At 42.6% G+C, this 23,586-nt stretch overlaps 1 long non-coding RNA gene across 1 annotated transcript; it reads right to left on the reverse strand.

Annotated features, from left to right (window-relative positions):
• Positions 1-12,794: 12,794 nt before the first annotated feature.
• Positions 12,795-14,440, reverse strand: LOC145456063 (uncharacterized). Its single transcript, XR_013920484.1, has 2 exons — positions 14,027-14,440; positions 12,795-13,331 (listed from the first exon to the last, which is right to left on the reverse strand). It is a non-coding gene; the product is annotated as an uncharacterized LOC145456063 (long non-coding RNA).
• Between the last annotated feature and the right edge of the window lie 9,146 nt (positions 14,441-23,586).

The following is a 23,586-nucleotide window of genomic DNA, read 5'->3' on the forward strand; positions in this document are numbered from 1 at the left end:
GGTAAGGACTGTAAATATCCGTCTACGAATACTAAAATGACAAATATAGGGTCACAACAGTTTGAGTTATAAGCCTTAGAAGTTACCATACGCGCGCTCATCACTCGGTATGACTCACTCTCTCGGCGGCCTGCCGCGAGCTGACTAAAACGGTCGGTATTGTTTTGATTAGAAATTAGCGCCTGCTAGACGTAGACCGTCGACTCAGGGCTCTCTAGAACGATGAATTCCGAGCCTATACAACACACCAGACTGTATCGTCGTCGAATACCTATACTAAGGTTCATAAGGTCCGCAATTTAGCATTTCTGTTTCCAACCAACGTTTTCTCGGCTTGCTCTCGATATAAGTGGCCAGACACAGAGCTCGAAATGATTTGAGTGGCGCAATCGGATCCGCGTTGAAATTCTGAATCGAACGCTACCTTGTTTACCGTGCTCCAATCCCATTAAGGCACAGTTTTTCGATTTTGAAAATTGAAGTAAAATTTTTCGAAAATTGCAGCCGATGCCATTCGGTTAAACACCTACATAATAACTTCAGCAATTTCACAATACCAGAAACGTTGTGTAATTACGCCGCTGTTGATTAAGCCCGTGATTCGCTAAAACTATGATGACTTCGCAATTCGCCAGATAATGTGGAGAAAGGGTAATCCGAAAGAAAGCGCCCAGACGAATAATTCGTATGATAACTAAACTCAGGAAATTGCGGGAAGAAAATATAGGTTAGAAAGCGCCTTCTGGACATTCCAGAGACAATTAATGCATTAAAAATTAAATATGCGCAGAGCGCATAAACAATGACCTTTCTTGATTTCATTCGTCAATATTTAAGTCTATAGATGTGCAACAACGCCAGGAATGTGACCCGAAAATGTATGCTGGAGAATAATCCGACTGGTGTATGCAGTGCAGGCCTGCGGGGCCTTATGAGTAACTGTATATAAAGCCACATCTCTAATCCCCAATTGGAGAGGACAAGCTAGATCACGGTGCCCTGCCCGAAGTTAGTTCGTAAATCAACAAAATAAAGTAGAGTTCATGGCGACATGGGCGGATTTATTCAACTATGTTTTTCTTTACGGTTCGCGCGATTTAGTGTCATCATTAGACTTTTTTGTTATATATGGACACTGGCGGGATCGCGAAAATGAAAATGAAAATACGCATGCGTGTTCGTAAATGTGAGAGTTCTCACGGTTTATCGCCTGAGGCCGCTCGGAGGTCTTAGGCTTAGGGGTGCAACCTGCTGGTGCGGGACTATTAGGCATAGGCATTTCCGCGCTGGCTATTCCCCCGCCAGGTCACACCAAGATAAATGAATTTCTGGACAGCATGCGACTCGGCGAAGTGAGCTGCTAGAAAGATCGGTGGCGATAAAACCGTGAGCCAAAATTACCACCAGTCCACCACGACGTGCTGGCCATGTGTCGGAATAATCCTGTCCTTGTAATCTTGGCCCCACGGTGCAAATGCGAACCATATGGGATAAAATATTGCGTCTGGTGAAGAAATGCAAATTTGGAATCGTGTGCGTTAATATACTCTGATAGGACTATATGTCTAGGATTGCATTTAAAACAGAAATCAATTTAAAACAAAATGCTTAAAACCTGTTTTTTATTGGTTTTTAATTTAGTTTTTTAGTCATGACGTCATGAGTCTGTAAATTGTGACGTCACATTGGGGTGACATTGACAATTGAAAATATAGGGTAAAGATGCGATGACTCTTGACGAAAACGGCGTCCGACTACTTTAAACGGGCCAAAATATCTTTAAGCCAGGGGCCACCAACACGCGGTTCGCCAAGTCATATTTTGCGGCCCGCGACTTGATTTGAGATTCTGGAAGATTCTGGAAGAAAAGCATTTTGAAATGCTGAAATTGATTACTGTTTTAACATATTGTTGTTGTTGTTGTTTCAAAATAAAATATTTTCTTGAGCCCAACATCACAATTCCTCCTAGCTATAACACGGCTTTGGCGATGTCAACAGCATTCCATCGAGGGAGGATCAGCAGATATGAATGGGCATCGGGCCTGGGCAATTGGGCATATCGCCCGACGTGCAATGGCACAAACACAGCTGTCAATACGCGCTTAGAAAACGGCTTAGGGCTTCGCCACGAAATTAAGCTTTACGTGGAGGATGATCTTTCAGCTAGTTACGTCTCTCACTAGCCTCACCCCCCCCCCCCCCCATATCGATTCCTTGATCGCTGAAAAGCGTTGACAGCTATCTTGCACAGCTCAGAGTTTTCAGAATAAAATAAAATTGATGATCATGATTTTTGTTGTATTTGTATTCCTTTGATAAAATATTACTTCTTTTATTGTAACTATGCCATTGCCTTATGTCATAGCACAGCGTTGTACTGACATGTAGTTTTAAAACGTGGTTGCTAAGCTGTGTGGCCTATTCTATATCGATATTGAATTCATGCGACCCGTGGCCACTATGAAATTTGAAAAGTGGCCCGCGATGACCCGTTTGTGTTGGCGACGCCTGCTTTAAACCACTCCATATCGTATATACGTGAACGATATTGGGTGCAAATCGTCCGTAGGCTCATACTACATGTTTTTTCGAAAGTATTTACACAACTATGGCATAATTATAGGCTATATTTATACAACTTCAAAAATATATTTTTTAGACACCACCGTCCTCTGAACGATCAGTAGGCCTAAAAGTCTGATCGCATGGGCGGAGAATTGGAAATAGAAAAGAAGACCAATATTCGTTCACTAAAAACATATTGCGCTTCGCGCGACTAGGCCCATAGAAAAAATATATACAGTTATACACTGATTTTTGAAAGCATAGTCGCGATTTTGTGACGCATAGCACTGGACTTTATAGTTTGCTACGGAAAAGATTATATGGGCGTGTGTGTTCGTGAATTGTGTGGTGGGCTCCCGTGTGTGGTATTAATGGTGTTTTTCGACTGCAATGATCATATACTCCTGGCCGATTTTCTTTATTATGATTCCGTAGCTGTCAAATATCAAGGCCAACCTCTCGGCTTAATTAAGACACCGCTTAGGCGGATCAGATGGGGTGGAGGTGCTAGTCTAGATAAACCTCAAACACTTGGGAGAGGATTCTGGAGTCGACCCAGGTCGGACTCGAATCCCAGTGTTATTGCCACTCGAGGTTCGTGAAAGAAAAACACTAGATCGACAAAAAATACACTAGTTTTGAAATTTAGGTCAAATTTATTGCATAAACCGTAAAATATCAGGGGGATGCATTGATTACAACCAATGAAGTTATGAGAAGACTTAACAAATGACAAATTCATCACGTTTTCTGCAATCGTTTTCACGTCAGACAATATTGCTAATTATTTATCCCCATGGCAATTTTAATTTTTTTTCGGCTCTAAACTAAACAGGGTAGTGGTAAATACCCAACCCACAAAATAAGGGGGTCTTGGTGGCGACGCTGTGTAAAGTCAACCTACCCAAAAGTAAGGTTGATTTGCGGCTCGAGTATCGACAGTAGCACGTTTCAATGTGCCGGAGGTTTATCAGGATCTCCTTTTCCTTACGTCGCTGTTCTTACTGCATCTTTACAAAAAGGGGAAAGATGAATACAAGGAAGCGAATGAAAAGTTTAAAAGCGTAAAAAGTAGAGTCCGATCGAACACTGTTACATCCCAAGCATTAGGCTGGGGCGGCTCTTGTATTGATATTTTGGACACCCCTCGATCTTGTGTAAGTTTGGGGACCTGCTGCGAAAAAACATCTGCAGAAATTGCAAGTCTTGCAAAATCGAGCCATACGAATTCTCTGTCGGAAATCTAGATATGAGAATTGTAATAGCATGTATCGTAGCGTTAGAATATTGAAAGTGGAAGACATTTTCAAATTTGAGGTAATGAAATTCATGCATAGCTATCATCAGGGTGAACTGCCACTATATTTTGATAATCTGTTCAAGATACCTTCAGATACCCACCAACATCATACCAGATTTTCTTCTAACTTGTCTCTGTCTGTGCAACACCACTCTACCAGTCTAGTGCAAAATTCAATCAGTTTTATTGGTGTCAATGTTTGGAATAAGCTGCCACCTAATCTCCGCAATTTAGACTCTTGTGCTTTTAAAAAACAATGTTTTCAATCTCTTATCTCTAACTACCGCTAAATTGTATTTGCGTTGTATTTCAAATTGGTCCATGATATTTTTCCCTTTCGTTCGTTAGTTTATTTTAATTTTTTTTTTTTTCATCAGTTATCGACTGTGAAAATTGCTCCTGTCCCGGGTGGCTCGGCTCTGAAGACTTTGTCATATCGAGCCTCCCGTCTACCTTGCATGTCGCATTTCACTGTGACATTTTTGTAGTGTTATGTTGATATGTAATGTATACGAATAAAGATTCTCTCTCTCTCTGTGTAATGCGCTGTATACTGTATAGCCTATATAAGCGGAGGTCAATATATTGAGAAAATCGCCAGGGGTGGTCAAAGTAGTCAATAAAGCTACTCAAGTAGAAGTAGAAGTAGCGACGGAAACCTCTGCTAAAGTACCAGTAGCAGTAGTCGTTTTGAAAGCAGCCTAAACTACTTCAAGTAGAAGTAGAATTGACTGACTTTAAATTTACTCAACTAAGTAAGTAGTTGCGAAAACGATCGTACTTCGTTCGCTATGGACTGTAAAAATCTGCAAATTGAGCTATATGCGAAAGGTGCAGAGCTTGATTCATATTGATGCATCCCAGGAGGTATAAATTTTCGACATTATGAGCATTCGTCCGCATCATGCAGTGATAATGATAGCATTGATATGGTAATGCGATACTAATCCTCTGTTTACTCGAATTCGAAAATATCATGGTATGACGCCCTCGCCGTAGTTTGGTCGAAGAGCAATACGGAGAAGTTGTGTCGGATACGGTGTTAACACTTTGCGCGATTAGTAAACGTTAATAAAAAATATGGCCGATCGTAAAAATACCATATAGTGTAGTTTTATTTTCGGAAAATACAGGCATTACTACACTTGCTTTTATACTTCAACATGTATGTTTCTCTGAACTGAAACTAATTAGAACTCAAAGTATGATATGGAAATTGAAAGAGAAATATAAATACTACTTCTAAAAAGCGGAAAATATATTTCATGTCTTTTGTCCAGAAAGTTTCAACAGTGGTCTGCTAAAACAGGTGTAAAGCAAAAAAAAGTCAGAGTCCACTTTTCCAGATTAGAGGACACGCCATCGGCTGCTGGATTACGATATGATAGGCAAATGCTAGATTGCGAAACAGTATAGTTTCAAACGCTATGATCGGCCATATTTACTGTGATGAAATGTCTCATATGGGTGGCAATGCGGTGTGAACGGATCCACGCTGTACAATTATGCATTTATTAGTGAGTTTTATACTCCAATAAATGATTAAGCTGTAAATAAAGCAAGGAAAGACTTGACCGAAACTTGCACTTGTCACTACCTTCAACTCCAGTGAGTTGACACAAAAGTCTTTGTCAGCATGAACTAAAGTCATGCGTGACGGTATGAGCCATAACCATACATCCCCCCACAACTCCGATAAAGGCACAACTTGAGGAGTTGAAAATAAAAGGCGCAACAATAAACATGCATCAATATGAATAGACCGCGCCAAGGACATAGTATTTGTGCCAAAATGGAGGATTTTTGACACGGCTTGACATGCGGCCACCATCAGCGCTGGTTGATGGAGAAGTATCAGGAGAGTCATCATCCACGTACGCATCGTCAACATCATCCACAGGCTGGTCGTTGCAATCTTTTTCCTCGTGTGCGTCATTGAGAATCCTCTGCGCGGGATTCGCACCATCAACATGCGGTGACTCAGGTGTCGGCACGGGTAATAAAGTTTCCGTACCATGCTGCTTTTCAGTATATCGACAGAATGGCTGTACTTTACGAAGGTACTTTCTGTTTCGCAAAGTCAATCTCCCGGACCCATCAATCTTAACAAGATACTGGTCATTGCCGTTACACTGAACAATCATACCGGTCTTGTCCCATCGAAGAGGGAAACGTCCATGTTGAGGCCTTGGCTGTTATGAATATCGCAGCAAGTGTTCGCAAGGCCAATCTATTCTGTTGTCGCCAGGATCGTGATCAACCTATTCGATCGTTTGCTGCTCAGGTCCACGGAATAGCTCGTACCTGCACATTTGCTATGAAGTGCACGCGACAAGACTGTGATCAGATAGTCAACTATTCTGATGACATCGTCAAACATGTTGTGATATCAGGCATAGCAGATGAAGATATTAGGCGAGATATCCTCAGTTTACCTGACCTGGACGACAGGACTCTGCCAGAGACTTAAAGTGATTGAAACGAAAGAAATGGCGTCTCGTGCTATCTCTGTTAGTAGCCAGAGTTTCGGATCATTTGATAACACCGGAACTGTCGCGTCTAATGTGCCAAAAGCCCAAGATGCACCGCCATCGGCCAACCTTGATGTCATGATACCATGCCGTTCTTGTGGCAAGAAAATTAAGAAATTCAAGTACATTAAGGGACGTTTCGGGAAGAAATTTTTGAAAGAATTCGTACAATGCTCAGAATGCTGGAAAACAGAGAAAAAAGTATCATCTGCATCTAGCCCGTCTGGACATATGGCATCTCTTTCAACACTTGACCGCCATAATGACCATATGCATCGACAACGCGTAATGTTACTCCGCGTGGACATCAGTCGTCGTTCAAGCACTACATCTTCGATGGAACAAAGGGGTGGTTAGCAAAGGAATCGAAACCGCAACCGACTGTGGAATTGCAGGTATGGACTGATACTCGAGATTATGATCAATTCAATATCCCATGTCCACAAATGTCGTCTAGGGCAGTAAAAGGTGTTGCGGACAGTGGTGCCAATCGTCTTTGATGGGCCTAACAATGTTATTTGCATGTGGGCTTACTGAGAACTGTCTATTACCCGTAACTAAACGTATGCTTGCTGCTAACGAAGAGGGCATAAATATTCTGGGTGCAGTATTCCTTCGAATGTCTGGTAAAATGCGCAACGGACATCGCATAGCAACAGCCGAGATGGTTTATGTAACAGACTCGACTGATTTGTTCTACATGAGCAGAGGTGCGATGGAGCAATTGCATATTATTGGCCCGGATTTTCCTACAGTTGGCGCTGCCGCAATAACTGCTCCGGCCTCCACAAAGGAATATTCAAACACCAATAGTAATCAACGCTCGTGTGAATGCCTAAAACGCTCGTTGCCTCCTAGTTCGCCCACTGAGCTCCCATTCACGCCATGTGTGGAAAATAACGAAAAGATGAAACAATGGCTTCTACTGCGATTTAGTTCGTCAACATTCAACAAGTGAAAACATCAAACGTTGCCTTCTATGTCTGGAACACCCATATCCATTCATGTTGATCCAGATGCAAAGCCAGCAGCAGTCCACACACCTTCTCAAGTGCCAATTCACTGGCGTGATGCAGTTAAGAAACAATTGGATGATGACGTGCGTCTTGGTGTCATTGAAAAAGTTGAACCTAATACGCCGACAAAGTGGTGTCATCGAGCAATATGGGTTCGTAAAAGCGATGGAAGTCCTCGCAGAGTAATCGACTTCCAATCCCTCAACCGTCATTGCTCCCGGGACACGCACCACATCGTTCCACCATTTCATCAGGCCCGTTCCATCAACAGGGGTTAAACCCGCTTAGACGCCAACCCGCCACACGCCAAACGCCCCCCTGCGGCTGAGTCTCTACGTGGCGTCTGGCGTCTGAACGTGTTGAAACGCAGACTGGCGGCTGAATCGCTACATGGCGTCTGGCGTGTGAACGTGTTGAAACGCAGACTGGCGGCTGAATTGCTACATGACGCCACGGGTGCATCTAACTTGTATATGTCGACGCGTGGCGTCGGATATATCAGCTATGCAGCCGCCACGGGCTGCGTCTAATTTGTGCATGTCGATTGTCGCCGTTACGAGTCTGTATGTATATCGTCTATCCTCTATCGAGATTCCATAGGATGCATCTAATTTCTACATTCCGACGCTTTGCGTCTGGTATATAAACTTGGCGTCGGACATATCAACTAGGCAGACGCCACGGGCTGCGTCTAATTTGTACGTGCTGACGTCTTGCGTCTGATGTAATCTACGTAACTACGTCGCTAGCCAGCTACGTCATGCGATTATGAATGAAAAGGCTAGTTCTAAGAAGTGCGAAGGACGGTATGCAAGTAGGCTATAAAACAAAATCTCGACAAACCTTGTAAATCTGGCCGGACGGTATGTTCTACACGGTTAGCCCAGTGTACTACCTCAATATGATCATGTAGCTTTTGCACAGTTTCAAAACTGATGTCGCATAGACTGCAACTATTTTCTTCAACTGTAACGATTTTGATAAGGTGCGTCAAGTCCTCAGCTAAAGTCATTTCCGCCATTGCTACGAGGAAACTCATCCAGCAACCAAACAAATAACTGTAGCAGCATAGTGTCGATCTCATTTCGCCAGACAGCATTGTTGCGTCACTATGTCACTCTGCATAACAATTAAAAATTCGAGGCATATTATGGGGGTTCCGGGGCAACGAACGAAATATAATTTATATTTTTGTAATCAGTGCAGCGTCAGCTTTCAATTGATACCCGTTTCATCAAATTGAATGGTCAGCAAGCCAGTCAAAAATCGCCGTCAATTTGCCTTTGACTAAATGTAACTAAAGTATGACGTAGACCGATTTCATTGAGCCGTGAGATTTACTTGTGTCGACACCACTGAGCTATATAAACACCATATAGGACACTATGGTACCAGACATTATTCCTCCATCGAGGAAGATAATATTGCAGCGATAAATCACTTTGATTCACCAGCACTCCCTTCCATCTCGATGAGTAACTTTGCCTATAAATCATATCCTATACACCAGACGCTATGCAACTGGCTACCTGCACCAAAGCTAATTCCGAGATTTGTAAGATGACTGCTTGGATGAAATCCAACCGACTAACCATTAATCCAATTAAGACTCAGGTACTGGTCTTCAATTGTAAAGCTACCTCAACTTTTTCACTAAGGGTATCTGATGTCATTATTGCACCCTCAACCCATACAAGATATCTGGGAATTATCATTGACTCCAATCTTAAATGGAAGACCCACATTTTCAATCTATGTAAAAAGCTATCTGCTACGGCCGGAATTCTAGCGAGACTGAGACATTCTCTCCCTAGACAGACCTTGAGAACCATATATTTCTCATTATTTCACCCTCATCTGCTTTATGGATTATGTGTATGGGGGAAGGCCAATCAGACGGATTTAAACAGAATCTGTGTCATCCAAAATCGAGCCATAAGAAATATATGTGGCATAGACTCTAGATCATCTGCTACTCCTGGTTATTTAGCTCTCAGAATACTTAAGCTACCCGATTTGTATAATTATGAAATAGCCAACCTGATGCATAAATTCACAAACGGTAATATCTCCCCTTACTTTAATAGCTTGTTTGAGCAATCTTCCACTGTGCATGGGTATTCTACTAGATCATCGGAATCTGGTCATTTTTATGTTCACCGTATGAACTCCAGACTGACCCAACAGTCCATTGAATATATGGGCCCAAATATTTGGAATGACGTGCCCGACAGTATCAAAGAGCTACCTCAGCATGAATTTAAAACCCAATACCAGGATTACCTTTTTTCAAATTATAATCAGAAATGAGAGTATCTACTATCTAGTACCCGTTGATTTATAAATTATACATCTATTTATTGACTTCATATTGCTTTACCTAGTATGCTGCCATGGCTACTGTCTTTGTTATATATTTGTGTGTATTATTGTCTTCTATTTGTGATTATTATTTTCTTTCATGTTGCAGACTGTCCACTGTTATATTTATTGGGATGAGTGCACTTGATTATTTCACTGCCATGGAGGTGACGAGTAACAAGGCCTTTATAGGCCATATCGTCACCTCCAGTCAACTTTTTTTTTGTTTGACGAAGCAATAAAATGTCTGTCTGTCTGTCTGTCTGCACACGGCACAGCGTCTCAAAATTGCCAGACGCCGAACGCCATGTCGCAGTACGGTGTCCTAAAATGTTGGACGCCAGTCGCCATATAGCACTTCATCCGCCAGTCTGTGTTTCAAGCCGATCACACTCCAGACGCCATGTAGCAATTCAACCGCCAGTCTGCGTTTCAACCACTGAGCTATATAAACCTGGCAATAGAATTATATCTCTAATTAGAAAGAAATACAAAATTGTGGTTCAGTTCATGATTCCGATATCTAACGCGGCGTCACAAAATTGCCGAACGCTATGTTGCAGTACAGCGTCCTAAAATGTTGGACGCCACTTCATCCGCCAGTCTGCGTCACAACCCGTTCACACGCCAGACGCCATGTAGCAATTCAGCCGCCAGTCTGCGTTTCAACACGTTCACACGCCAGACGCCATGTCGCGATCCAGCCGCCAGTCTGCGTTTCAACAGAGTGTACTTTGAGTACACTCTGGTTTCAACACGTTCTGACGCCAGACGCCAAGTCGAGACTCAGCCGCAGGGTGGCGTTTGGCGTGTGGCCGGTTGGCGTCTAGCGGGTTTAACCCACTGAGCTATATAAACACTGGAGTGCGCTACTCGCGATATTTGCGTGATCAATTGGCCGCCATCTTTGGGTTAAGTTGATAGTTGCACTGTAAGCTGGTGGTCAAGGCAGAAGTGGTTGGGTGATGTGACTGTTATGATTACTCTTTGGCCTGGAGGTATCGATTTCGATGGTTCGGACAATATAAGGTTATATATGTGTCACAGTATGTATTCATTTGAAAATATCTTCCTGATATAGATTGCTTACCTCGTTGTATCCAGGTAAATACACGTATGCTTCTGCTCAAAAATTCATCATGGCTTTGAGTGCTGTTTTCACAATTACTGGGTTAAGGCAATTGTCATGGCATTGATAATTCGATTTGGATATGATACCGTTAATCCTAAGGGAGCTTGGTGATGTTGTCTTCTTTATCCCTTCAGTTTCAGGTAGGCCTACTGCGTATGGCAATTTGATTTGGATATGACGCCATTCGTCCTGAGGGAGCTTGCTGATGTTGTCTTTTTACTCATTATAGCTTCAGTTTCATGTACTGCGTTCTCGAATTGTTGATACAACCGCACACTGCACACTGTCATTAACTATTCTTACAAATCTTTAAAACCAACAAACAGGCACATTTAGTGTAGACAAATAACCAAGCTATCAAATGATTGCAATGGATAATGCCAGTTTTGTTGTTATGTTCCAGGTACTGTATCTATAGGTAGTAAAAGCACCTACGCCTATGACCACCAGCTTCAAGTTATTAACGGAGACTGCCTCAGAATTACCCGGGCCTCGATTCGAAATCTTCTCACAACAATGGCGCTGATGTCAATGCTAATGATGCCAGCTACGTGGTGACTATAAATACCACTGACGAAGAAAAATTCAGCATCATGTGACATGGAAAGGCACAGCTACAATCAAAGTTATACCATCTAATTTTTATTCTTATTCATTGTGTCAAAGTAGTCGGAATAAATCCTAGAAAGTGAAAGTGAGAATATGTGAGTTATGTGTAGCAATATTGGTTAGTGATTTCTGCAGAGGTGATCAAATGAGAGAAATAATATCTTTATATCATTGAATGAGAGATACAAGATGAATGCACGAGTCCTTATTTCTATCTGGGTACAATTGCCTAGCGGTCACTGAAATTGACGCTATGTCGGTTACAGCAATCTGCGCTCTAAGAGTTAATTAACGTTACTGATTTGATCAGATAGCAAGGTAACTCAACGACAACCTGGCTTTAGATATACCATTTCTGGGATCACACGCGCTGTACTGTGTCTACCAAAATGCTGAACTTCGTTTTCAGAAACACCAGCTTCAGTTATGAGAAACGAAGGTTTTGAATGATTTTTCTATTAAAATAACAACATGAAAAAATAAAAACAGAAATAAATTAATTAATCGTTATTGACTTTACGTCGCCCTGGACGTAATTGAGGGTGATCTGAAAGTAAAATGAGGGATAAGTTAGGGCTTAATATCTGCGGACAAGGCATATTAAACGTACCGATTCAGACTGCAGCTCAAGTGTAATTGATTTTTTCTTCTTCCGAAGATAGGGCACGGTCACCGTGACCCCCGTCCTAAAGTGACGTCGACGTGTGCGTCGGGGACGGGGGTTAGGGGGATCAACACTGTTCAAGAGGTATGAACTAAAATTCGAGAAATTTTTGACTAAACACATTGATCGACACACCTTGGAGCTGCGTCGACCTCCCTCCCTTCTTTGGTTTCTTTTGGTAGGGGAGGGAGGTCCCAGATGATCGGAGTCCTGAACAATATAGGGCCTAGATGATTGTTTGTCTAATGAAAATGACATTGGCGCCATATTCATTGGGTTACCTTTTGACCGTTACCTCTTTTGGAGGTGGTTCTTGATCGACCGTTACGTCTTTCGGAGGTTGTTGTTCTTGATCGACCGTTACGTCTTCGTCCACGTTACGTCGGATGGGGAAGAGCGAGTTGAAAATTTTGACGCACAAAATTGTATGCCTTAGCAGAATAATACTGCAGCGTCATTGCAAATGATTGCAGTTCTTTAGAGTATTTGACTCCTCTTCCACCAGCTTGCAGCTTCATGCGCTGCAACAGCTCACTGGGTATACGACTGAATTTTTGTGACATTACTTCTCCACACAAATCGCTGATCAAATTATTTTTTTTCAGAGATGCAATGACCTCATCCAGAGTTTTCACTTTTTTTCTCAGGCGGCATGTCCTCATTCTGGCAGCATGCAATCTCTTTTTAATTTGTACCACTCTACGGCGTTGCTGTTGAATGAGCTTTTGAGGAGAGGTACGTGCACAGTAATTGTGGTCGTGGAGAAGTGCTTCACCAGTCTGTACTTTACAACAATGTTTCTTATCTTGAAGTGTTGCTGATCTCGCTTGCCGTTTGTTGGAAGCCTGAAATCAACGAATTTCAAATTAACGAATTTCATATCAACAGTGGCTAGGGTAAGGGTATGCTAATATAAACTTGACTTTAGAAGTAAATTTATAAATTCCTACTGTACCTTTGTCCTCATATATTTCGGAAAGTTCAGAAATCTTGTTGGCACCGCATTCTCCCTCAAACGTATCAACTGGCCCACACGGTAAATGGCACTTTCCGGAAAATGATCGGAGCAGATAACTGACGATCTTGATGGAACCCAGTTTTTTTTTATGCTTTCTACCCATCTTCCTTTCAGCGATTCATTAGTAGCAAAGCTGCATTATACGGAGCATTGTATGAAGCAAAGCACACTAAATATACAATTCTTTGTTATGGGCTATGATAAAAGCAGAAGGTACATAAAATATCTTGTCTGATAAAATTATACATCTGTCACTTTCCACTCCATAGGCTTATTGTATTCAAGATTGAGGTAGCTTTCTAAAGCTAAAGCAGTTCAAAGGTAAACCTTGAAAAATATTTTTGAATAAATAAATTGACAGTTTCGCACAAAGCTATAAGGACTATAGATGAACTTGACTATGGAATTTGCAAATTCCACAGTATTTGTTTAGAATCTGAACAAGATATCCTGTTTTAACTATATGTTGATAAAAACCCATAGGCCATTAATTGAATCTTTCCTTGTATTCCTACTCTTGCCTACATAGCATAACCAAGAATTTAATACCACACTGATTATTGGCCGAACTGCTCGAACTGCTTGTACTCGATCATGGAGAAAATACAAAGAGTGAGATGGACATTATTACAGATTATTATAGATATTGATGATGAACATTACATAGCTGATATGGTGACACGGATTTCTGCTGGTAGTCTGGTCTGGTCATTTCATTCATATAACTGCAACGAAATGTTCTGCTATCACTTTACCATGACCTGTTTATTACAACTGTGACTGATCTGGCCATGTCTGGCTGCTATGCTTATTCTGTTATTCACTTACCGGTGAAAAGTTCTGGGGTATCGCCGCTTTACTATCGACTCTTCATCAGTACTGCCGTCACTATTACTTCTTGCATACGACTCACTGGATATCTTCTTCCGCCTTTTACCGCACCCATAGGCACAGCAAAGACTACCACTACCACCTGATGAACGTACTATCTTCGACATGTCGAATTACACGGAATATCAATATCCGGGCACGAGATATTGGGCTGAAACAAATCCTGAATGTTAGAATAATTAGTCATTCAAAGCTCTATACGCATACAGTACTACAGACCCAACACGAATCAAATATATTGAAACATTGACCGCTTTTCCATAAGCCCCTGTACTAAATCAATTTACCGTGTACCCACAATGCATCTGCGCACGGGGATCACGCAAATTTGCTTAGCCGGAGATAGCAGTAGTTCGGGGCTTGGTTTAACCCCGTCTCCGTTCCATCCCACCCGATACTTTCAGATCGGTTACTGACGCCTGGAATGGCTACCATTCGGTACCTGTCAGAGAAGATGATCGCCACTTACTCACGTTCATCACTGAATTTGGCAGATATAGATATCGAGTGGCCCCACAAGGTTTCATAGCAAGCGGGGATGGATACACTCATCGATATGATCGGATAATCGCTGATGTGCCTAGAAAGACAAAGTGCGTCGACGACACAGTGTTATGGGATGACAGTCTGTCTGAACATTGGTGGAGAATGATTCATTCTCTCGAACTGATGGGACGCAATGGCATCATTCTTAACCCTTCAAAATTTCAATTTGCATGTAAGCATATTGAATTTGCAGGATTCGAGATTACGGCAGACGACGTACGTCCACTTCCAAAATATTTGGAATCCATCGCCTGTTTCCCAAGGCCACAGAAGCTGTCAGACATACGGTCGTGGTTTGGACTTGTGAACCAAGTCTCCCATTATGGCAAACTTACCGACATGATGGCACCTTTCAAGAGCTTACTTAGCCCGAAATCTTCTTTCACGTGGACCAATGAACTCGATAAGGCGTTTGCAGAATCAAAAGCTGAGATTATTCGAGCAATCCAAAATGGGGTGCGCATTTTTGACCCGAAGCGAAAAATTTGCTTGAATCCCGACTGGTCGAAAACAGGCATTGGGTACTGGCTGCGTCAAAAATACTGCGAGTGCGAATCTACGACGCCTGATTGCTGTCCCAATGGCTGGAAAATTACTCTGGCAGGTTCCCGATTCTTACGTGATTCAGAAAGACGATACGCTCCGATTGAAGGTGAAGCCCTTGCTGTGGCATGGTCACTGGAAGACACCAAGTTCTTTACCCTTGGCTGTGATGACCTTGTTATTGCTACCGATCACAAACCGCTGATCAAAATCTTCGGGGACAAATCGTTGGACGATATTACAAACACTAGAATATTCCGCCTGAAGCAGCGTACAATGTCCTGGCGCTTTCGTATTTTTCATGTTCCAGGTAAATCCATACCGGCATCGGATGCGTTCTCGAGGCACCCCGCATCACTGGACACGACTCACTGGTCCTCCCTGGACCCAGTCGATTGTGTGGCGGCAGGTCACGATGAAAACAACCAACTAGAGACGTCTATTATTGCAGCTACAAGGGCATCCCTGAACGCCACTAAAGTCATGCGTGACGGTATGAGCCATAACCATACACACGCAACCCGCTAAAATTATATTCACTGATACGTCCGTGAAATCATATTAGTCTCCTGTGCGCGAAGCACGACGATAATTCTGGGCTTTACTCAAATTGTATGAAAATTAAATGTTGATAGTCCGTGAAAACAGTCCCGAAATTCCTCAGACGATCTTCCTTATTTGGTGATTAAATTACTTCTACTTGACAACGCCAGTATAGAGCCTGCATTCCCTATAGGCACCAAGAACGATGTCGGCTTACGACAGAAGTTTATTGCAGTAAAAGAGAACCCAACACCGCGACCAACCGTTATATAAAGTAATTATGTGATGACACCAATCAATCGCAATCAGCGGACAATCAATTAACAGGAGCCAACATTCGGCTCCGTTTCAACACAACACAAAACAATATTGGCGCAACGTTTTCTCCTTCATTTGTCTATGACATAATCTTTATGCCAGACAGGAGGTTTTCTGACTCTCAGAGACCGACGAGGTCGTATTGGTGGACTCTCCGATGGGAGACAGGATCTGCCGGATATTGCCGTTCGTCGGAAGTAGATGCTTCCAAGGGCCCTTCGTCGGAGATCGACGCATTGTCAAGAATCTCGGGCTCATGCTCGATAGATTCGCAATCCGAATCATAGTAATTCAAAGTTCGATCTGTTGGTCCAATTTCGTTTGGTACCAAGAAACAGTCATGACGCACGCGATAAGTCCCATACGAAAGTCGTTTGCCTCCAAATCGAGATATGTTGCACCACTCGCCTTCGGTTGACACCACCAAATATCGATCCCTGCTTCGGTGCTTTTTCTTATCGTTGTATAGGTAAACGATATCTCCAACGCCGACAGGGACCGATTTCCTCGTTTCTCGTTTCGGTGCCTTTGCAACTTCACTTGCCGGATGATTAGCGGTCCTACGTTCCTGTTGTTTCTTTATCAGCTCTTCATCATCGATGGGGAGAGAGGAGTTGGGATGAACTGATCTCTCTGAAGCAGGATCTCCCTTCCCGAGACGCCATTTCCGCGGATACGGTTGTTGAGGTTACAAGTGGCGATTTGAAGTTGTAGAGGAGTCACTTGACCTCCATGATAGCCGGATCCCTGAAGCTTCAGTATCTCGCTTGAGAGTTCTTGGACTGCTCTTTCGGCGACGGGATTTTTATTAACGTTCATGACCCTTCCCGTTTCCACAGCCATGCCGTAGGTAGAGAGGATCGAGTCGTTCTTCAGTGCTGAAAACGATGTAGCTCCATCCGTTCTGATGACCGAGTTCGGGCTGTTCAGTGGGCGCAGGTCTAGACACAAGATTACGAGTGCGCTACGTAGAGTCTCCGCTCTTTCGTCTGTAAGGATAATAGATTTCGTAAATGAAGACACTGTTTCACGCACCACGAGAATGCATTGTTTTTCACGCTTCAGGACATCGGCAGCAAACCTTTCTCCAATGGCACAGGGTGGAGGACACGTTGACTGAGGGGTCAAAGCAGGAGTAATGTTTCTCAGGGACAAACATGTGTGACAACGTTCGTTCACTTCCGTCACGGCGCGATGAAGATCTAGTGCGAAAAAAATATCTGGAGACCACTTGCTTTAACTGGTTGATCGAAGGATGATCGAGTTTTAGGTGAAGCGCCATCAGAACTCCCGCAAGTACCTTTCTCGGGATGACGATCCTTTCTTTGACTGGAGAAAGCGGTGTACGAACCTGTGCGACCAATAAACCGTCATTGGAAATGGTTACTTCCCTGAGATACCTTTTCACATCTTTTGCATTCGCATCCTTTTTCGAGGGCCGAGTGCCTTGTTTCAGGTGCGCATGTGTTCGTCTCAAATTGTTGCACTCCGACTGTATATTGTGCCACGGATGTCTGTTGGTGTGCGGCAGTTTCACCTTATTACGAGCGATATCGCCAACGTCGATGTGATTGACGACGGGTTCTAACTTGGTTTCTTCCACATATCTGCAGATTTGGCAGGACTTTTCCCTGCATTCGTAAGCGTTCCTGCTTGAAAAATCAGATAGTTGGTTAAGCGAGCCAGGTAAATGCTTCACGAAACATCGATACTGGCATGCTGTCGCTAGAAAAGAGTATACCCTGGCTGAAGTGGAGAACTCGCCGCGTCGTAGCTTCTCGACTGCTTGCACACATGGCTTGCTGTCAGTTAGTATAGGCTACCTACGGCGTGTTTGGATTGTAGCACGTATGGCCCAAAGTGCTTCAGTGCCGCAGCTATCCCCAGGGCCTCGAGTTCGCATGGTATCCACGAATGTTGATGCCCTTTAAGCCTAGCGCTAAAGAAACCGGATAAATACTTTTTCCCGTTCCTGACCGAATACAACGTCGCGCCCAAGCCCTTCTCCTTTGGTGAAGCATCCGTAACTATCCATAGCTCATCACTGGGTGCCGGTAGCGAGATCGTTTCGTTTGTATTGAGGTGACGTTGAGCTGATTTGAATTGGCCCATTAATGTCTCCGATCACTCCAGGATCTTCGACGAGTCTCTGCCGGCAACGGCATGATCCAACGGTGCTAAGAAATAAGAACACTGCGGTATTACCTTGGACCAGTGGTTCCCAACCTTTTTCGGTGGCAGGGCCAAATTTAGCATTTCAGAGTACGATTGGGGCCGCACGAATACAAGGGCAATCAAACGAACCCAAAATAGTCACCAAAATATGAAAATTCGCATTGTTCCGATCATTCGCTTGAGGCCATTGGCCATTGTGTTGCCGCGCTCCCGTTGTTCAGAACAATCAACCTTTGCTGGCTATTTCGGAGTAGTTTTATTGCCCTGGCGAGATTTCAATTCATATTTTTTGAATCAGTGCGACACCTGCTTTCGATAAACACCGACATATCAAATTACTCGGACGCTTGGGTTGCGAGCTATAGGACTACCAATTATGCTGCTTTTTGCCGGCTAAGCAGTACGCATCTCGGCGTATTCAATCGTGAGTAACTTGTTGCACATTTATCCGTAAATTAGTTATCAATACCCAGGGCCGTAACAGCACTTCGTCACCCCTCCCCCCAACAAAGTTGCTCTTGAGCCCCCATAGGGTGATAAACCGAACTTCGAAGCCCCCAGACCCCCCCCCCCAGGCTAGATGGCCGTTTACCGCTATTTATCATTTATATCGGGTGTCCGTTTTAGACAGCTTCTCTCGACTAATCGCGCGAAGCGCGAAAAATTTCTCTAATTCATGATTGAATCGGTCAATATAATCTGGAATTGCATATATATTGGTATCAATTTTTATCCTCTCTCTGCTCACGTAATCAGATTGACCGGTTGAGCCGAGTGAGTTGTGTTTGAAAAGGTAGGACCACTCAATAATAATTAAACATCCCAGCAAACACAAAACCGTAAAAGGATCATCCGGGATCATCTCGATTAGGTTCTGATTTTCTAAGTGTCGTGGGAATGTCTAAAATACGTAGTAGGATGGTCTTGTGGTTATATTCAATCAGAATAAATTTATACTCGGTGTTGTTCCATCTCATGCATTAGGCTTCGTTATATCCGGTAGTTAACCTAATAATGCAAATTTTCTATCTCTCGCAGGTACGACTAAAATACGTAGAAAGGATGACTTTGTCGGTACATTCAATCACGATGAATTCTATCCGGTTTTGTTCGATCTCATGCGGTAGCTTCGTTCTATCCATTAGAAAACAATGTTCTCCCTTCGTTTTATTGCGTGAGGATGTCACCGGTGTTGTATATTCGTGTTGTTGCTCTAAGGTCGAATAGTTTTGTTTTCCTCTGATATATATGATCTTCATTATATATCTATTCGCTTTTTCGGTAATCTCGCATGTTCAACGAGTATGGTTAATAGTTTTATTCAGAGAATAACTAAATAAGTGATATGTTGTACGTTTAGGAATATGATTATCGATGCGTGACTTCTAGAATATTTCGGCGATTCAAATTTTACGTCATCGCGCCATACAAAGATTTGACGCGCAACAGGTCGCAGCCAGGCATAGTTCGCTCTTTCTGTATGGTAAATGCCGTAAATATATAGGAATTGTGACTGACTGAGGTAGCGGGTTAAAGGTATATATGCAGTAGCATATAGCTTATGGGGTATTTCGAATTGCCTGTAGTATATGACGCCTAGAGCTGTTTGACTTTCTGCAAAACAGGTGTAGACAACTATAGAAAAGTTTCAGCTTTTCCAGGTTAGAATTAGAGCTAAACCGTTTTTCCGAATTAGATTACAATTATATTGCTGGCATTTCGCTCTAATTTAGTGAAATTAGACCACTATAATTCGCTTTAAGCATCTGAATTACCGGTACCTATACCTACGGTATATCATAATATTTATGCTTGAATTTTCTAGGTATATAAGTCATATAGATACATTCCTGTAGAACACTGATTCATGATTTTATAAAAGTTGGTGCAAGAATGGACATTTTCAACTTGATGTTGATTAATGGAGCAAAATTTGATATTTGAGTGCAATTATACCTCGAATCCAGTGACAAGATTATTAATCGTTGAAACCAAACGCAGCTTGATTATGTTGGCCCAGAGAATTTGGCTAGCCAGACCATATTGATGGAATATGGTCACAGTAAGATAATATTTTGGGCTATTTTACATGAACTTTCCAACATTTGATTTGATATGTCCACTAAAACAGTTGTTATTCTGCTTTCGAATAAGACCTTAATTGCTGGTTTCAATGGTAACTGTGTTTGTCAAAGGCTGCAAAGGTAATTTCTTTTCCATGTTAGATGTTTATTTGTTTGTTTGTGGTGTTCATGGTGGTGGTTCGACTACACTGGTCATTTTACACCAGGCCAGTTCTTATTATTATTATTCCGTATCTGCCCGATTACCAGTGAACTCGGCACTTAGTGAATTCGGCCGCACAAACTCGGCACTTGGTGAATTCGGCCGTGGTAGATCTCGTAGCGGTACCGGTCACCATGATTGGTTACTGGAATGTTTGCCGGTGAACTTGGCACTTTGAGTGGTTGTCAATGTTGTACGGGAGTCAGGGCATGCGTAGATCACACAGTCACGGCGTGATTAGATCACAGATTGCGTAATTGCGGGAAATAACGCGACGCTCTTCACTTGGTGAACTCGGCCCTTGGAGGAATTGGCACTAGAACACCTTCGCATTAGAAATGCATTTAGTATGAATGAACAGTATCAAAACGGAAATTTAAACGTGTCGTGGCTCGTGGTAGATCTCGTAATCTTGGGATCCTTCAACCGTGTTATCGAGACACCCTAATCCCAGAGTGGAATCGTCTCTCCAAAGGCAAAAAATAATTTATTTTGACGTGATCATGCGAAACATTTGTTGATGAGGAACACTGGCTTGTCGTGATCGATAAACGAAGAAGCGCCGCTTGATGTTCCACAGTTTTGATCTCACATACAACGCCAAGATCCATCTTCTCAAAACTTACACGACACAGGCCCGTGACTCACGCCATCGATTCCAAGCAGACCGCGCGTGGTCGGTAATAGTATTTACGGTGACCGATTCTTTGTTTACTTATTAAAGTTGTGCTCACCGTAAGTACTATTTTATTAAAATCCAAATTTTTCGACAGCAATAACTCCGCTTCCACTGGTTGGAATTGAACCAAATTTGGTGAGCATCGTTTCTATAGACAGCCTAACACTTTCATGGGGTGAACAGAAAATCTTCAAATTTTTTATTATTCATTTTTATATAATAAATAGGAACTTTCTTCTCTTGTAGCAAAGCGGATACTGGCTGGATTTGAACCATATTTTGTTTGTAGGCTTAAATTAGGTAACCTAACAATTTTATCAAGTAGCCAGTACGATTTGAGAAAAAAAGTCATTTTTGAAGAGCCCTACTGTTCATGACCGTCCACGTTTAGAGTTGCATCTCAAAGATGCTAAAATAAGCCTAAATATAATCCAAGCAATACGATCGTCCACTTTGACTGACTGAATTTCTAAAAACACCTTGATAGCTTCCACATCTTACGTTTATATATACCGTCTGCTATCGGCACAACAAAGTAGGCCTATTTAAAAGTACCAAAACAGATTCAACATACCACATCTCTTGCTTTTGCTTTCATTCAATTTTCCATCAAACTTCTTTAAATCCTCCTTTGTGGTGAGTTGCTTTGGAATTCTCCTAGGATCAATTCCGATATCGTTTTATCATATACAATCTATGGCGGAATAAAAGTTTCGGATAAGTTCTAAAACGAACACAATTTGCCACACAAAAGTCAATTGCCACACGAAATGCCAAATGCTACGGTCTCATTTTACAAGGTATGGCGAGGAAACGTAGTGGTACGTTCCATTATAGCTAAACACCAATGAATTGCGGGTTCGAGCGTGACACGTCGACTCCATAATTCCTACCGAAGTGTTGGCCGTTTATCTAGGCTCCTCCTCGCCATCTGATTCGCATAGCCATGTCTTAAAAAGCCTAGGAGTGGGCCGTGCTGTAAGTGGGCAGATGGTTGCCGATGCACCCGGCACTTGGTGAATTCGGCCGCACAAACTCGGCACTTGGTGAATTCGGCCCTCGGAAAATTTTGAAATAAAGTGTATTTACAGCTATTAATATGAATTATCAAACTAATAATAGTATTATCAAGTGATTCGTCAATCTTGTAAGGAGGTCAGGGCATCCGTAGATCGCGCAGTCACGGCGTGATTAGATCACGGATTGCGTAGCCACGGGAAATAACACAGCGCTCATATACCGACCACGCGCGGTCTGCTTGGAATCGATGGCATGAGTCACGGGCCTGTGTCGTGTAAGTTTTGAGAAGATGGATCTTGGCGTTGTATGTGAGATCAAAACTGTGGAACATCAAGCGGCGCTTCTTCGTTTATCGATCACGACAAGCCAGTGTTCCTCATCAACAAATGTTTCGCATGATCACGTCAAAATAAATTATTTTTTGCCTTTGGAGAGACGATTCCACTCTGGGATTAGGGTGTCTCGATAACACGGTTGAAGGATCCCAAGATTACGAGATCTACCACGAGCCACGACACGTTTAAATTTCCTTTTTGATACTGTTCATTCATACTAAATGCATTTCTAATGCGAAGGTGTTCTAGTGCCAATTCCTCCAAGGGCCGAGTTCACCAAGTGAAGAGCGTCGCGTTATTTCCCGCAATTACGCAATCTGTGATCTAATCACGCCGTGACTGTGTGATCTACATGCCCTGACCCCCGTACAACATTGACAACCACTCAAAGTGCCAAGTTCACCGGCAAACATTCCAGTAACCAATCATGGTGACCGGTACCACTACGAGATCTACCACGGCCGAATTCACCAAGTGCCGAGTTTGTGCGGCCGAATTCACCAAGTGCCGAGTTCACTGGTAATCGGGCAGATACGGTATACTAATAATAAGAACCGGCCTGGTTTAAAATGACCAGTGTAGTCGAACCACCACCATGAACACCACAAACAAACAAATAAACATCTAACATGGAAAAGAAATTACCTTTGCAGCCTTTGACAAACACAGTTACCATTGAAACCAGCAATTAAGGTCTTGTTCGAAAGCAGAATAACAACTGTTTTAGTGGACATATCAAATCAAATGTTGGAAAGTTCATGTAAAATAGCCCAAAATATTATCTTACTGTGACCATATTCCATCAATATGGTCTGGCTAGCCAAATTCTCTGGGCCAACATAATCAAGCTGCGTTTGGTTTCAACGATTAATAATCTTGTCACTGGATTCGAGGTATAATTGCACTCAAATATCAAATTTTGCTCCATTAATCAACATCAAGTTGAAAATGTCCATTCTTGCACCAACTTTTATAAAATCATGAATCAGTGTTCTACAGGAATGTATCTATATGACTTATATACCTAGAAAATTCAAGCATAAATATTATGA

This window comes from Botryllus schlosseri, chromosome 14 (assembly GCF_051294905.1).
Source record: "Botryllus schlosseri isolate E-star chromosome 14, Bs_hap1, whole genome shotgun sequence".
Taxonomy (NCBI): Eukaryota; Metazoa; Chordata; class Ascidiacea; order Stolidobranchia; family Styelidae; genus Botryllus; species Botryllus schlosseri.